The sequence below is a fragment of the Crocodylus porosus genome, unplaced genomic scaffold, assembly GCF_001723895.1.
Source record: "Crocodylus porosus isolate Cpor-Errol unplaced genomic scaffold, CroPor_comp1, whole genome shotgun sequence".
Taxonomy (NCBI): domain Eukaryota; kingdom Metazoa; phylum Chordata; order Crocodylia; family Crocodylidae; genus Crocodylus; species Crocodylus porosus.
This window is the reverse complement of record NW_017728913.1, coordinates 28957075-28972846: the sequence shown is the minus strand read 5'-3', so window position 1 is coordinate 28972846 and position 15772 is coordinate 28957075.

Sequence of the window (15772 nt, the reverse complement as noted above, 5' to 3'; positions counted from 1 at the left end):
TAGGATATGGAACCAACTTCCAAGGGAAGTGGTGCTGGCTTCTACCCTGGGGGTCTTTAAGAGGAGGCTTGATGCCTACCTAGCTGGGATCATTTGAGCCCAGTTTTTTCTCCTGCCCAGGAAGGAGGTAAGACTTGAAGATCTACAAGGTCCCTTCTGACCCTACTTCTTTGATTCTATGATAATTAAAATATCACACTTTAAATTTAGGTGTGCTTAAATGCACGCATAGACATGCTCAGTATGTACCAGTATGCAGAAATGAAGCAGTTTTTGTCAGCAGTCCCTGGATATGAGGCTGTTCATCTTCCAGTAAGTAGGAAAGTCATCAGTTCAGTCTGCAGACAGTTGAAGAGCCTGATCCAAGCTCCACATGCTGAACTGCAGATATGGCAAATAGTTCTGAAAGGAAAGAATAGATCTTGGTGATATCAGGTCACAGGTCTTCCTCTTTGTCTCTCTTAGCATAGACAATAGAAAAGAGGGCCAGGGTGCATGCTTAAGAACTCCTTTCTGGGCCACTAGGTTATCTAGATGGCTTCATTTCTGGACTTTGATATGAGTAGCCTCTGACAGTAAGGAGGTGGGGGAAGAAGTTGGTGGAGTGGGGCTGGTAACAAGGGGGCTATCTGATTCCCCAGATTTATTTTTCCTGTAGCAGTGGGAGGGGGACAAATTCAAGACAAACTTCCAATAATCAGATTTTATATCTGGAAAATTATAAAAAAAATTACTGGTCCAGATATAGAATCTAATTATATTATATATTCACAGCATCTTATATTTGAGTAAATATGTTTATACGTTGACAATAATATTGGTACAACAAGACTGACTACAGTTTCTACTGACTCAGTTATTCAAAGGGACTTGCAATCCTTAGCTTCTATAAAAGTCAATATGAGCTGCAAACAATTTGAATAAAGACTTCTGAATATTACAAGTAGACCTAAGTCAGAGAACATCCATAGTAGAAATGCAGCTTATCTTGGAAAGAGGGGTTTTTTGGCCAAAATAATTTAAAACAATTTCTCAAAAATGACGTAAGTTTTCCCAGCAATAAGTTGTTTTTACCAGTCTAGCTACATCTGCAAGAGGGTTTCTGCTTGCGTAGCTATGTTGGTTAGTCATGATTTTTTTCAGACTCTTAACAGATACAGTTTTACCAATAAAGCATAAATATAGAACAAATCTACGTATACTGTGCCCACTGCCCAAATAGATTTGATTCCACGCTATGTATTTCTTTCCAATAATAAGAGACCTTGTAACTGCAAAAATTTAAACTGTCTGGCCCAACTTTCTTTAAATGTCAATTATTTTTTAAAATATCCACTGTTTTTTATGTTCAAGTAAGATTATGTGTTGACATTTCCAGGCGCATCTTTAACAAACAATAGAAAAACACTTTCCAATGGCTCTTTAAGGGGAAAGAATAAACAAGGGGCCATGGGCTCAAGAGGAGCATGGGAATGCTGGTGTGACTTTTTTAAAACTAAGACAAGCAGGCAAGTGTTCTGAGGGGAATGTGGCATAGTATCAGAGTAGCTCACTCTTCTTCTCTTGCTTGCATCATATAGGAAGGCCCTTTGCAGTTGATCTTAGAGGCAAATTCTAATACTATTATAAGGACTCACTATACTTGAGCATCTTTAGCAGTCAGGTTCTTAAGAGAGAAGATGTTAACTGTTTTAAGCACTTAGCCTTCCTCACACACATTACCAGTCTGTTAAAGGATATTTTTCTGTCCCCTATATCCTGGAGGAGACATCAGTGAAGCAGTGCCTGAAGAACACATTTTCATACTCCTTTACAAATAGGTCAGTGCTTCAAGGAGATTTAATGTGTTATTCAGCTTATTGGCACTAAACTTAAAATGTAATGAAACTATTTCTATGGCAACCATTCCAGAATTGACCACTGGAATGACAATTTAGTCTCTTAAAGTTTGAGAAGATTTTGGAATCTGTGGTCATTTTCATGCCTGGTAAAAGAGAACACATGGACATTTCTGCTCCTCAGTAGTTCTTTTCTTGTGTTTCTTTTCTCTCTCTAAAAAGTTTAGTTGCCACATTTCCCTCCTCCTAAATACTTTAGATAATCTTTTTCATGTCTTTGTGTACATTGTTTACATGCAGTTTGTCTTCCTCTCCTCTTGTATATTGTTGAGTATACCAGATCACTATACTAACTAAACCATCCGAAAACAGCCCTCTGATTTAAAAGTGAACACAATTTATTCTACTGTGTCGATTGTAGAATAAACTTTCAAAACTATCAAACTGGTATAATATTATACATTATATGAAAGCTTTAGCTGGGATGATCTAGTTGGGGATAGTCCTGCTTTGAGCACGGGGTTGGACTAGATGACCTCCTGAGGTCCCTTCCAACCCTCGTTTTCTATGATGCTATATGAAGATTTAGCTATTTTGAAAATCAGAAAAGAATGAGCTTAACAACAAACAGGAAAGGGGAAAAAGGGTGTGGATCAAAACACAAATGTTTTAAACAACTTTTATCACTAGAGATGGTATGTATCCCTTCACTCCTTTGACATTATAAAGCCAGACCTTGATACAGTACATTTCTTGGTCAAAAGGTCAACTTGAAACTGTAGCTTTGAAAACCAAATATAGACAGCCACTCAGTTCCCCAGACAAGGACTAAGAATATTATAGATTGACTATATGAGAGTAGATGTTGTCATTCTATGGTTTCAGGGAAACTTTGAACCTCTCTGTGCCTGAACCAGAAACTTTGTGATCTAAAAGGTTGAGGATATAGCTAGAAGATCGTCTATCCTGGATCTTGTCCTGACTAGTAAGGAAGAATTGGTTTAGGATGTGACAATAATGGGAAACTTGGGAGAAAGCAATCACAATATGATAGAATTCATGATCCTGAGGTGAGGAACACATGAGTTCAACAGAACTAAGGCACTAGTTTCAAAAAGGTGGATTTGAACTGACTCAAGAAGGTAGCAGGCCCGGTGCCATGAGAAGACAAACTGAAAGATAAAGGTACTCAGGAGGGCTGGAAGTTTCTAAAGGGAACAGTATTGAAAGCCCAAGAAGAAAGTTTTCCAACACGATGGAAGCACAAGAAGAATGCTAAGAGAACAATGCAGTGCAAAGTAGCTTCTTTGATACACCAAATGCATAAGAAAGGCATACAAGCCAGAGGCAGGTTACCAAGGAAGCATACTAAGAAACAGTGAAACTTGCAGGGACAAAATCAGGAAGGCAAAGATAAAGTCTGACCTAAACCTAGAGAAGGTGCTTAAAAAAGCAAGAAGAGGTTCTATAAATTGGTCAGAAAAGAAAGACTGAGTAAACCATGCATCCACTGTCAAATAGCCAGGGTGAACTCTTAACAGAACATGCAGAGGCTGATGCAACAGCTACTTTGCTGCAGTTTTTACAGAAATGTTAAGCTGAAACTGGACAGCAAATAAGGATTATTTAGTTTAGGAAGGAAACAAGCTGAAGGATGAAATAACAACAAAACAGTCAGAGCCTTTGATCTTTTGATGGGTCTGAATGAATTGAATTCAGCAGGGCCTGATGAATTTTAATCTCAGGGTACTGAAGGTACTGGCAGAGGAGATCTTGGAGCCCTTGGCAGTGATATTCATGCAGCCATGGGAGACTGGCATGGTACCAGAGGACTGAAAAAAGGGCCAACATAGTGCCCCTTTTTTAAAAAAGGCAAAAAAGAAAGACCTGGAGAGTTATAGATCAGTTAGCCTTCTCCAAGTGTAGCCTTCTCCAATATCTAGGAAGTTACTGGAACTTATTATAAGGAAATCTATTTGTAAGAATATGGATGACGAAAGGCTGATTAGAGGCAGCCAGCGTGGATTTACTAAGAAAAAGTTATGCCAAAAAACCTGTTCTCTTTTAACAAAATAAGTACTTGGGTGGGTATAGGTAGGGAATGCAGTGAATATAATGTACGTAGACTTCAGCAAGGCTTTTGACAAAAGTTCCACATGACCCTCTCATATACAAAAAGGAGAAATGCAGGCTAGACAAAAGGTGTATAGACAACTGTCTTAGTAGCCACAAACAAAGAGTAATTATCAATGGTTCCCTGTCAGAATGGTAGGAGGTTTTGAATAGAGTCCCACAGGGGTCTGTGCTGGAATAGAGAGCACCTTCAGCACAATTCAGAAGGTTCTTGAAAGCCTGGAAAGCTGGGGTAGAACTAACAGGATGAAGTTCAATTCTGCTAAATGGAAGGAAGGTCCATTTGTCCTTCTGGAAGCTACATCTCCATAAGAATAACCAGAAACATTAATACAAAATGGATGGAAACTGGCTGGATGACAACACTATGGGGAAGGATCTGGGAGTCCCTAACTCTGTATGAGACTCCAGTGTGACATAGCTCCACAAAAGGCAAATGTGGTTTAGGCTGTACCAACAGAAGCATTAGGTACAATATACTAAAGGAACCTAGCTTCTCCTTACTTGACACTGGTTAGGCCACATCTACAGCATTGTGTGCAGTTTGGGATTCTACTTTTTAAAAATGGTAGTGAAGTTAGAGTCTAGAAGTGGGCAACACAGATGATAAGGCCATATGAGGAGAGGCTGAAGACAACAGGCTTGTTGCACTTGTGGAAAAGGCACTAAAGAAGGGACATGATAGCAGGCTTCAAATATCTGAAAGGCTGCCATAAAGAACAGGGAAAACACCTTTTTTTCTCTTGCTCCTGAGAGCGGGATGTAGATCAATGGCTGCAAAGTACAGCAAAGTAGGTTTAGACTGGATAGCAAGAAAATACTTTTCACTGTTAGAACAGTGAGGCAATGGAATCAACTTGCTTAGTGAAGTCATGAAATCACCACTATAGGAAGTATTCAAGAAGATGTTGGACAAGAATTGTTCAGGGATGATCTAAGTGTAGATATGCCTATGCTCTACTATGGGTATATCCCAAGCTTTTGGGCTTTGCTAGTTGTCACATGGGAGCAGGAAGGAATTTCTTCCTCCTTCTGGTGCTACACATGTCAGGGGGCAAGCAAGAGGTTCACTTTCTCAAGAAACATCAGGTGTTAGTTGCAACTAAGTCTGGGCATTTTGACTGGGGTGTACCAATGATCCTGCTGAGACTTAAACTTGGAAGTTCCTGGCTAGAGGGTTTTGCCACTCCACTCAGGGTCAGATGATCACAATATTTGGGGTCAAAAAGGAATTTTACCCATTCTCAGACTGGTACAGACTGTGAGGGGAGGAGCGCTGCCTTCTTCTGTAGTGAGGAGCGTGGCCCTCTTCCCTGGATCCTAGAGCATATTTTAACAACCCTTGCAGCAGCAAGACAGGGGTCCCTCTGATTTACCTGTGGCAGGTTAGGGTGTGGTTATGTTAGGGTTGACTATGTAGTTTTACTAACAGTTTAGACAATGGTTTTGTACAGCATGGTTTGGACAGGGGATGACTGGCTTCGGCAGGGGATTGGACTACAAAACCTCTGAAGGTCCCTTCCAGCCCTGTTTGTATGTTTCTAACTTCATGAAGCTCTGCAGACAAGTTTCATATCGTATAAGACTTCAAGTGCCAGAGATTATTGCTCTCACATCCTCCCAAGAAATATGTGGGACAGAAGTTAATGAAAATATTATATATCCTCATAAAACATATTTGGCAATATTCCCAGTTTAATTTCTGTGTGATGATAGTCAAAACAAAGCAGTAAGAAGAGACATGCAAACCTGTATATTAAAGGGTTGGAAAATGACAACATTTCATTATGTATTCTCCAGGAATTGCAACAAGATGGATGAATGACTAATTCCCAAATCTCTTGCCCCTGGAATTTTCACATCATACCAATGTATATGTAAAGTCTGGTAAAAAATATGAATAATGAGAACTACCCTCTGCTTCTGTCATCTGGAATTCTTTAAGGGATTTAAGGACGCCACACATCACCTATGGACCCCCCAAGAGATTACAACCAAGTTTTTAAATATACATAGTAGGACTGGGAATTAGGAGTTGCAAGCAGGAAAGTATCAAAGAAAGACAAAGAATAGAAGATATAAATTAAAAGGCAGCACAAGATAATTACTAATTAGCAAATATTTTCACTGTGTGATATTGAAAGTGACGATACTATTCATGAACAAATAATGCTAACTAGCCTATTCATTACATAAAGAATATCATAGGCAGACAAGGTTCTTTGGGTGAATCTGATATCTTTTATTAGACCAACTTAAATAGTTGGAAAAAAAAATGTTGCAAGCTTTCAGATTTAAAAAGATATCAGATTCATCCAAAGAACTTTGTCTGCCTATGCCTTAGAACAACAGGGCTGCAACCTACACCCCGATAAAGAATATCATGTCATTTAGAAAAGCCAAAACTCAGTCTCCTTTTATGACATTTTAAAATTTGATTTTTGTTCAGATTTTAAATAATTTTTTAATATACCACAAATCAGAAACTAAGAGTAATGTATGGTGTTCCTGAAAGATGATCTGCTCCATGGGCCCCTGCCAACTGCTGATTGAAACTAATATTCTTGTCTTTGAAATGGTAATTTCCCCAGCTGGAGTCTGACCAGTACTCTCTAGGTCCCCCATAGAGGTAGGAGGCAAACCTTAGTTACAGCTGAGCCTCCAGGGTTTTCAGGCTTCCTGGCTTCATGGCTAGAAGCCCGAAAACCCTGGAGTGCCAGGACCACCCCAGAGCTACAGAATGGGGGTGTCCAGGACTCCCCAGCAGGCTCTCCAGAAATCAGGCAGGCTTTCATCTGTCTGTGATTTGACACAAGGCTGTCAAGCCTAAGGATGTTCCTGCAAATCATTTGGGGTTCTATGAATAGGCATTTTCCAATGAAACTTTGGGAAATTACCAACCAGCTGTAAGAAAAGGCTCTTACTTGCTCCTACAGTTAGAGTAGGGACAAATAAGCAAACTATAGTTAGTTAACAAGGGAAGAGAATATAATGTGGAGCTGCTAACCTGTAGTAACTGTCCATCTGCCTGCATATTTACCATAGGATAAAAACGTGCAAACAAGCAGTTACCAATTCACCAAGTATTCCATGGTAATTTCCTACCTTATCAATTCATTGCATTACCTTTAGAATAAGATATGTGCTACTGGTTCTGATCAATAATACATCTGCATACACATGCACCATCTCATCTACCTGGCCAACACATTGGGAGAGACCAAACAAAGGATCCACTGATTTTCCACCTATATCGGCCCATTCCCTACATGTCATGTGGTTAGGAACAGGATGGGCTGGGGGATACTGAATACACACATCCTGCCCTCTCCCAATCATTTTGTCAGAGATCCAGAGAGAATAACAAATACACCAACACCAGGGTGCGGTTTCCTCTTTTAGTTGCATGGCCGCATAAAACTGAGACAAAACTTAAACTTTAAGCATTTATTACTAAAAAGAGACAAAATTCTATGCTCAGTCATTGTAAAAAACCCCACAGACTATAAATGCAAACATAGCTCTGCCTACAACATAGAAAAATTTTGTCACAATTTGTCTGCTTTTTTAAGACTATTAACTCCTTGGCCCTGGGATACATGAATGTGCCCAATAAATAAGACAATGCAACAGCAGAATTCTCGAAACTTTAACTCATTGAACTTGACAGCTCTGTCTTGTACGAATAAATCATTAATGCTGTCTCACAAAGATATCATTGTACCAAAGAGTGATGGATAATATTCTTGGTTATATTATCAAATAGATCACAGCTTCTGTCAGTTATTCCTTATGTTCCAAGCCTGACATTCTTCAGTCCTTAATATTATACATTTTTCCTATAATGCAAGGTTAGAATGTTTTTAGCTGTAGAGAATGCATCATCTACCCATTCCATGTCCTAAGGGAAAGTTGGCTGAACCTTGAGGGGCTAAGCAGCTGCAATTCATTCTGTGTAATCTTACTGGCTTCAACAGATTTCCACAGAATATGAATCAAAACTAAATGCAAACCATTATCCTTAGAAACATCAGCTTTAGAGAATGGCTCTTTTGCAGACTAACTGGAAGTGCATGTACACGCACACACATGCAGACAGACATCCACCAAACATTCACTCATCATTGAAGCAATGTCAAACCAAATATCAATATATCTACACACCTTTACTCAAGGGCATTAACCTTTTTTTGGCTCCATTCAGAAAGGAGCTGGTCTTTTGGATATTTTTTTCTAATTGTGGTCTTTCTATAGTCAATACAGTCATTTGAATTTCTGCTTGTAACAAACAACCTTTGAACATACAAAAATATCTTGACCTAAAAGTGGCATTCTCCCCTAGATTCTTCTTAGTTTCTCATCAACAATTAAAGAAAATAGGTCCAGACTGGTAATAAATGTAGTTTATAACAATTTTGTAGCAAATTTTATTAAATTAAGTTTTCAGCCATGTGTAAATTGTAGAACCTATCATATGTAGTATTTTTTTTATTAAGCAATGTCAGTGACATCAACAGAAACTTTGAAATTTTTTAGAATACATTTAGACACTTTTATGTCACTCCAGGGCATCATTTTGATGACAAGTTAGCATTCAGGCAACTCCCCAGGGTCAGATTTTGCCATTAGACAGCAGAAAACAAAATTAAGCCTTAAGTTTTCCCAACAATATTCTTAGTGTTTTGATGTATCGCTCTTGTTAAGTTGATACCTGACGCAGATGTCTGTATTCTGATTTATGATAGATGTATCACAAAATCATAGCTTTTTCTTGTGCCAAGAGCCAGCAGTAAGTTAATAAAGAATCAGTCCTTACAAGATCCACAAAAAAAAAGAAGCCGAACGTAAGGCAATTGGAAAAAAAATACAGCCTGAGTCAAAGGTTGCAGGTCTTTTATTTATTTTATTAACATCCGTATTTGAACTAGAATTTCTATGATCTCAGGAATCCAGTGCTTAGTCACTAAAGACTGGGTAGTGAATATTGCAGTCAGTGAATATTACAGTTTAAAATATAACGGGCAAACATCAACAACTTTGATGATAAACTGTACTTCACTCAGTGAAATAAAAAAATACAAAAAACTGCTAGTTATGACAAAAGACATATCCCTACAGAAGGAACAGAGGCTGCCATAGAAGAGCTACAAGCTCTGTGTTCATGAAAACTGAGTGTGAGGGATGCCCCCCTGTATGCCACCAAGAACTGTCAATTTTCAAGGACTTATGTACAGGACCAATAAGATAGGTCCTGTGAAACCAATTTTGCAAGGTATGGTAGATGCAGCCCTATTCCCAAGGCAGCTTCTCTTTCTGTTGATCCACTGAAGAGGAGCCCCAATCTGACAGACATGCTAAAGCTGATCAGTCTGAGAGTGAACTACTCTAATTTACCAATTAGCAAGAAGAACTAAAAGGTGGTGAGCCTGAATGGGGCTTGGAAGTTCATATCAGTGTTCAAAAACAGCAGGTCTCTTCACAGCACCCTTGTCCAAACCTCTTTGCTTGATCCATGTTTTACCACCACAGTCCTTTTATATTTCTCACAACTGTGTTAGTCTAGTTGCTCATCGGCATTCTGATGGACTGCTTTCAGAGCCCTTGTTAGACAAACCTCAGGAGGTTCAGCAGACGGAGCCACTGTCTGCTGCAAGATGCAAACTCTTTGCCTATGATAACTTTGATTTGCCCCACGCCCTTCTCCTGTGATGGGAGAAACTGGCAGGCAAACAAAAAGGCCACAAAAGTCAGGGTAAGAATAGATGAAGTTTAAGATGCCAGAGAAGTAAATAGAATGGCCTTTGCTATAGAGGCCTCTATTCCTTCTCGTATCAAAAGACAGAAGCAATTGACAAATCATAGCAATTCTGTCATCATTTTGTGATGGACAGAAATTGGATTCTACTGAATTAGGAAAATAACTGTTATTGCGTGGAAGAACAATATATAAAAACTGTCCCACTTCTCAGATACTACACTGTGTACAATCATAGCGTTGTACAAGAGAAACATGAAATGACCATTGAATCAGAGATTAAAGAAAGAAAAGGTTTATTGAGTAACAAGTTTTGACAAGATGGGGTATAATAAATACATTTAAATAACTACTGGTCCAAAGAGGGAGCTTCTATTCTCTCCATCCTGTAACACAAAGGCAAGAGCTTATTTGATTAACTTAAAAATGGCAAATTGATAACTCAGAAAAAAGGAAGTACTTTTCATAAACATAACTAAGTTATGGGACATATTGTGATTGGATTTGGAAGATCACAGAGTCAGGAAGGAACTTGACACAGAATCACAAAAAAGTAGGGCTGTCTAAGGCTGCAAACAGACATCTCATTTATCTCAGGATAAATCAATTTATCCTGGGAAAAGTGCAGTTGTACAGATGTCCATGTCTGTTGTCCCAGGATAAATCCTTAAAAAGCTTCCCAGATAAGAGGTAGTGGCAGTTTATCCCAGGATATTACATATTACATCTGAACAATAATCCCAGGATTGCATCATTGAATCAATGGCAGAAAAGCATCACTACACTCAGATTAGAAGCGCAATGTGTGTACAAGCCAATCCCAGGATATTTTTGTTCCAGGCCAAAACACAAGCATAACTTATGCAAAGACAAATGCAATGTCTCTTCCTAGCCTGAGCTAGGATGACATCTTCTAGTCCAACCCCCTGCTCATATCAGGAGCATTCCAGAGTAGACCATCCCAATCAACCATATGTCTAATATAAAAACATTTAACAAAAATAGCCAGTGTTACTGTCATTAATGCTAACCCTCATTCTTCAAGATGTAAATCAGATGTGAGTGCAAAATTTTATGAGACTTCTTACTTATACCTTTGTCTGAAATTATCTGCTTCTGGCTACAGTCAGAGACAGGATACAGAACGAGATAGACTTCAGGTTTTACAATTCCAGTTTGTATAGGTATATGTTCTAGGGTTTTGCCCTGTCCCATTATTAAAAGGGGACTTTCACCACTTATTTAAGCCACATTGTAAAATAGTCTCTCATTTCATTGTTTACTCATATACCCACAGGAAGGGTATGCTTAATCTGCAGACAGAGGCATAATTATCAAGGCTTGCACAGAGGAGGAAGAAGGGTGCTGCCAGGTATTGGAGAGGAGTGGGTAGGGGAATAAGAGCCTTACTTGCTCTGGGGACTCAATGTCCGCAGCTGATGCTGCCATGGAGAGGCCTGCCCACCCCAGCTGTTGCAGCTACAGCAACAGCATGGTGTCCCTTCACTCAGCAGCTGCACCTGTTGCCATGGCATGCCACAGTCCCAGAGGGCCACCACTCTGGTGCCACTAAGTTGGCATGCAGGCCCTGCTTGCCCAATCCAAATTACACTACTGTCTACAGATGACAGCGTAGTATAGGGATACCCAAATGATTTGGTTATGGGATGTAGCCTAGCTGCAACAGGACAGAGAACCATATAGGCTAGTTTATCTTCACAAGAAAAAAAGAGCAAATTTGTCCACATAGGCCTCCATGCTGCTGCTGCAAGTATGGCAAGCTGAGGTATCTACACTACAATTTAATCTCCAGTGTATGCATACCTTAAATCTTCCTTTCTTTCATCATTCCTAAATCCACCTTCACTCTCCCTCTCCCAAAACTGCTAATATCTAGCTCATTCATTTCCTTCTTCCATTCTTGCCTTTGTGCCTTTTGTGCATAGGAGGTAGCCTAGAATGACCTCTACTACTTCATATGCCACACATTTGAGAATTAAAGTGCCTAATTTCATAGTCTTGACAGCTGACAGGGTCAAAATTGTCCCTAATCTCTGTACAAATGTTAGCCTATGTAATGACTGGCAAAGCAGCACCTGCAGGTGAAGTGCTCCTATTATCTAATAGGGCTGTGTGAAGCTTCGGTTCCTGATTCAATTCAGTGGTGATTCAGCCTGATTCAGTGGCCAAATCTCTGAATCTGAATTGAATCAGTGGACCCTTTAATCTCTCTGAATTGAATTGGAACCCTCCAAATCAATTCGGAGACAGCTGGAAAGATTTAGAGATTCGGACATAGAGACAGTTTAAAATGTTTTTTCTACATACCTCTAGGTAGCAGGCAGCTCGCGAATGCTGGGATGGTGGGGCACATGGAGAGTCCCACAGAAGCACAGGGAGCTCCCCAGCATGCTTGGCAGCAGACTCAGAATTGGACCAGAAGCACTTCAGCCAAATTGAATCAGGGACAGTGATCCAAATCGATGGTTCGGATCACTGTCCCTGATTCGGGCCAAATCCAAATCAAATAGGGCCCACTTCGCACGCTCCTATTATCTAAGTGCTATTTCATGGCAAGGTAGAAGAGTGGAATGATTCATAGATTCATAGATTGTATCGTTGGAAGGGACCACAAAGGACCATTATGTCTGACCCCCTGCCCTTGGCAGGAAAGAGGACCAAGGTCAGATGACCGCAGCTAGGTATCTATCAATCCTCCTCTTGAAGACCTCCAAGTTAGGTGATAGTACTACCTCTCCTGGAATCTACTCTCCACTAGTTTGCACCCATTATTCCTAGTTACTCCCAGGGTGCTCTGGTAAGTAGCGCATCTCCAATTCCCTGTTGTCCTCCCTTAATAAACTTATAGACAACTACAAGGTCTCCCCTCAGACGTCTCTTGTGAAGGCTGAAGAGATCCAGATCCCTCAAACTCCCCTCATAGGGTCTTTCACGGAGGCCACTAATCATGCAAGTGGCCATCTTCCGAACCCTCTCCAGATTCTCCATGTTCCTCTTCAAGTGCAGCACCCAAAACTGGACTCAGTACTCCAACTGTGTCCTGACCAATGCCATATTGACAGGGAGCATCACCTCCCCTGATCTGTTGGTCATGCACCTGCTAATACACAACAAGGTGCGATTGGCTTTACTGATGGCCTCATTGTACTGCTGGCTCATGTTCACCTTGGAGTCAACTGTGACTCCAAGATCCCTCTCAGCCACTGAGCTGCTGAGGAGGTCATCCCCCAACCTATAGGTGTGCTGGGGAGTCCTCCTCCCTAGGTGGAGTACCTTGCATTTATCTTTGTTGAATTGCATCCTATTTCATTCTGCCCATTGATCTAACCTGTCCAGGTCAGCCTGTATCTGCTCCCTCACCTCTGGTGTGTTAACTTTGCCCCATAACTTGATATCATCTGTGAACTTGGAGACGGTGCTCTCTACACCCTCATCCAAATCCATTTTTTTTGCATTCACTGGAAAAATCAGTGCATTCTTTTCAGTCATCTAAAAGCAGTCTTTCACTTGCTTTTAGTTATTTTATACATGTACTTCTATCATCTCACTTCTGGTAGCACATAAACTATGTTCAGCTGAACAGTGTATGTTTTGATGTGTTTCAGCTTTCTGCAATCACCCATACTCCTACCAAATAACCAGAAATAACATCTCCTTTAGGACTTTTATCAATTAAGAGCCCTACTGCTTTCCTTGGAATTAGATTCAAAAGATACCATTTGGCACATAACCCAGGAAAAAATATACTGACTAATCCATCAATGTGACATCACATTTGAAATTGAAACCCCACTGTCCACACTGTTGCTCTGTGGTACTTACAGGTCAGATCTACTAGCTGTTTCACTCTGCACCTGTTTTTTGGTTAAAATGGAAAAAGAGGTTGAATCATATATCCAGCTTGAAAGGGCTACTTGTCAAGGATTCTGGTAATAATAATGGCTCCTTTGCATTGGATAATAGAGCAAAATGTGTACTGGTGCATAATATTTAAAGTGTTACATGGCAAAGCTATTAGCTTCCTAAAGCTAAAAATCTATCCTATAGGAATCCATTTAGGGGAAAAAAGTAAACCCAAACAAGTCACATGTTACATTAAATTGGTTTAAGCAGAAATGTGACACTACTGAAGAGGGGTTTTCCTAAAATATTTATCTATTTAGGCCAATGATTTACATGTTGCAGCTCACTGCCATGGTTCACAATACGTTTTTTTCTTCCTTTGGCACCAAGGGGCAACATAAAAAAACAACCTGGGAAGTCCAGCTGTTTTGTTTAAAAGGAGAGTAGTCCAATTCCCCAGTTTAGGCAAAGGTCCATTCATAAGAAAAGGGGCACTAAATTCAAACAAAATGTTATATAATGTAGGAGTTGAAACGTGTATGTATTTGCTTTTAGATTAGATAGTCTTCATTTTATGGATTTTAATCATCAGCTGAAATTCTGACATAAAGATGTATAACTGAAATTGTATTCTTAAAGTTGGTCAGCTATTTCTCTCTGAAAACTAATAAACATTTTTCCAGATCACAAATTCAGTTGATATAACTAGAGCTTTTATCATAAAAGTCCTTCGGTATTTCTCATCTACAAAAATACTCTATAATGTAATTCCTGGAAAGGAGAAATATCTGAGGTTTGGAAAAGAGGAAATGGGGTTTGGAAAAAAGGAAAAATTCTTTTTAACAAAAATAATATTTCAGTTAACCTTGATCTTATACTTTAATATCCACTTGGATCAACTATCAATATAGAGCAAGCTCTATTCTTGTAAGCAAAATGTGCCTGCCTGCATATAAGTAATTAAAACAAATGAAAGTATTACTAAAACTCTGTTAAACAAGTAGTATTAGGTTTTCGCATTAGGTTTTAAATATATACATAGTGCAGTGAAGTATAGCTAGAACTTGTAGATTGTGTTTATAAACATGCTTTGTGTGCTGTCTTAAACTTGAAAGAAAATAGTGTCATCTACTTCAAACTGTTAAGTGGAATACATTAATCATCATAAAAATCCAAACTTTAAAAGGCTAAAGGAAAATTGTCTTTAAAAAGATCAATTCTATACTGCTGGAGTTCATCTTTTCAAATACAGAGTTGTATTGTTTGATCTATAAACCTGAACATATGGTATTTTATCCCTATAAAGATTATTTTTTAACCTCCTAAATAATTTTTAATGACTATCTTGTTACAAATCTGGCAATTTAGTGACAACATTAAATGCTTCTTTATTACAGATTTCTCTTTGGCAAAAGCAGACAAGTGGCAAGTATCTATTCATATTTAAATTTAAATGCTTTTCTCAGCTATTGAAACTAAAATATAGTATATTAATATTCTCTGTAAGGTTTGTGTTTTGAGGATTTAAGGCTTTTTATAAAACATCCTATAATACCTTTTCTATTTATATTTCTTTGATATCAAAGTTTTATCATTTTGCCATGAGTTAGTATTTATATAAATAAGCATCAATCGTTCATAATATTTTGTCTGTGCAAGTAAATACAAATATTTTGGAGTATGTAAATAAGCAAAATGCCATTTTATAAGTTAAATCTCAGACAGCAACTGTCACTACTCAAAACATCATTTATTCACCTGCGGTTGGCAAAAGACAAGAGAGAAGCAAGACAAAGCACATACTGAATTGGACATGGCTAGTTTTTAGCAATCACAAAGGGTGCCTATACATGAGCAGCAAAGCTGCTTCAACCTGCTGTAATTAATCGAGTCCTGGAGCATGGTAATTACTGCACTCCAGCAGACTCCAGCGCTTCGTGTATCAACATCCCCGTGCTGAAAAATGGCAGCAGGGGAGCTTTAACTAAAGCCCACCACCATTTTTCAGAGCAGGGACACTGATACACATGATGCTCTGGGTGTTTTAATTAGAGCAGCTCTTGGAGCTGCTCTAATTAAAGCGTACCTCTCCTCCCCACTCTTGGAGCACATGTATTTTTTCAACCCATTTCATTGTGAGATGTCCCAATGTGTGTGTGTGTGTGTGTGTGTGTGTGTGTGT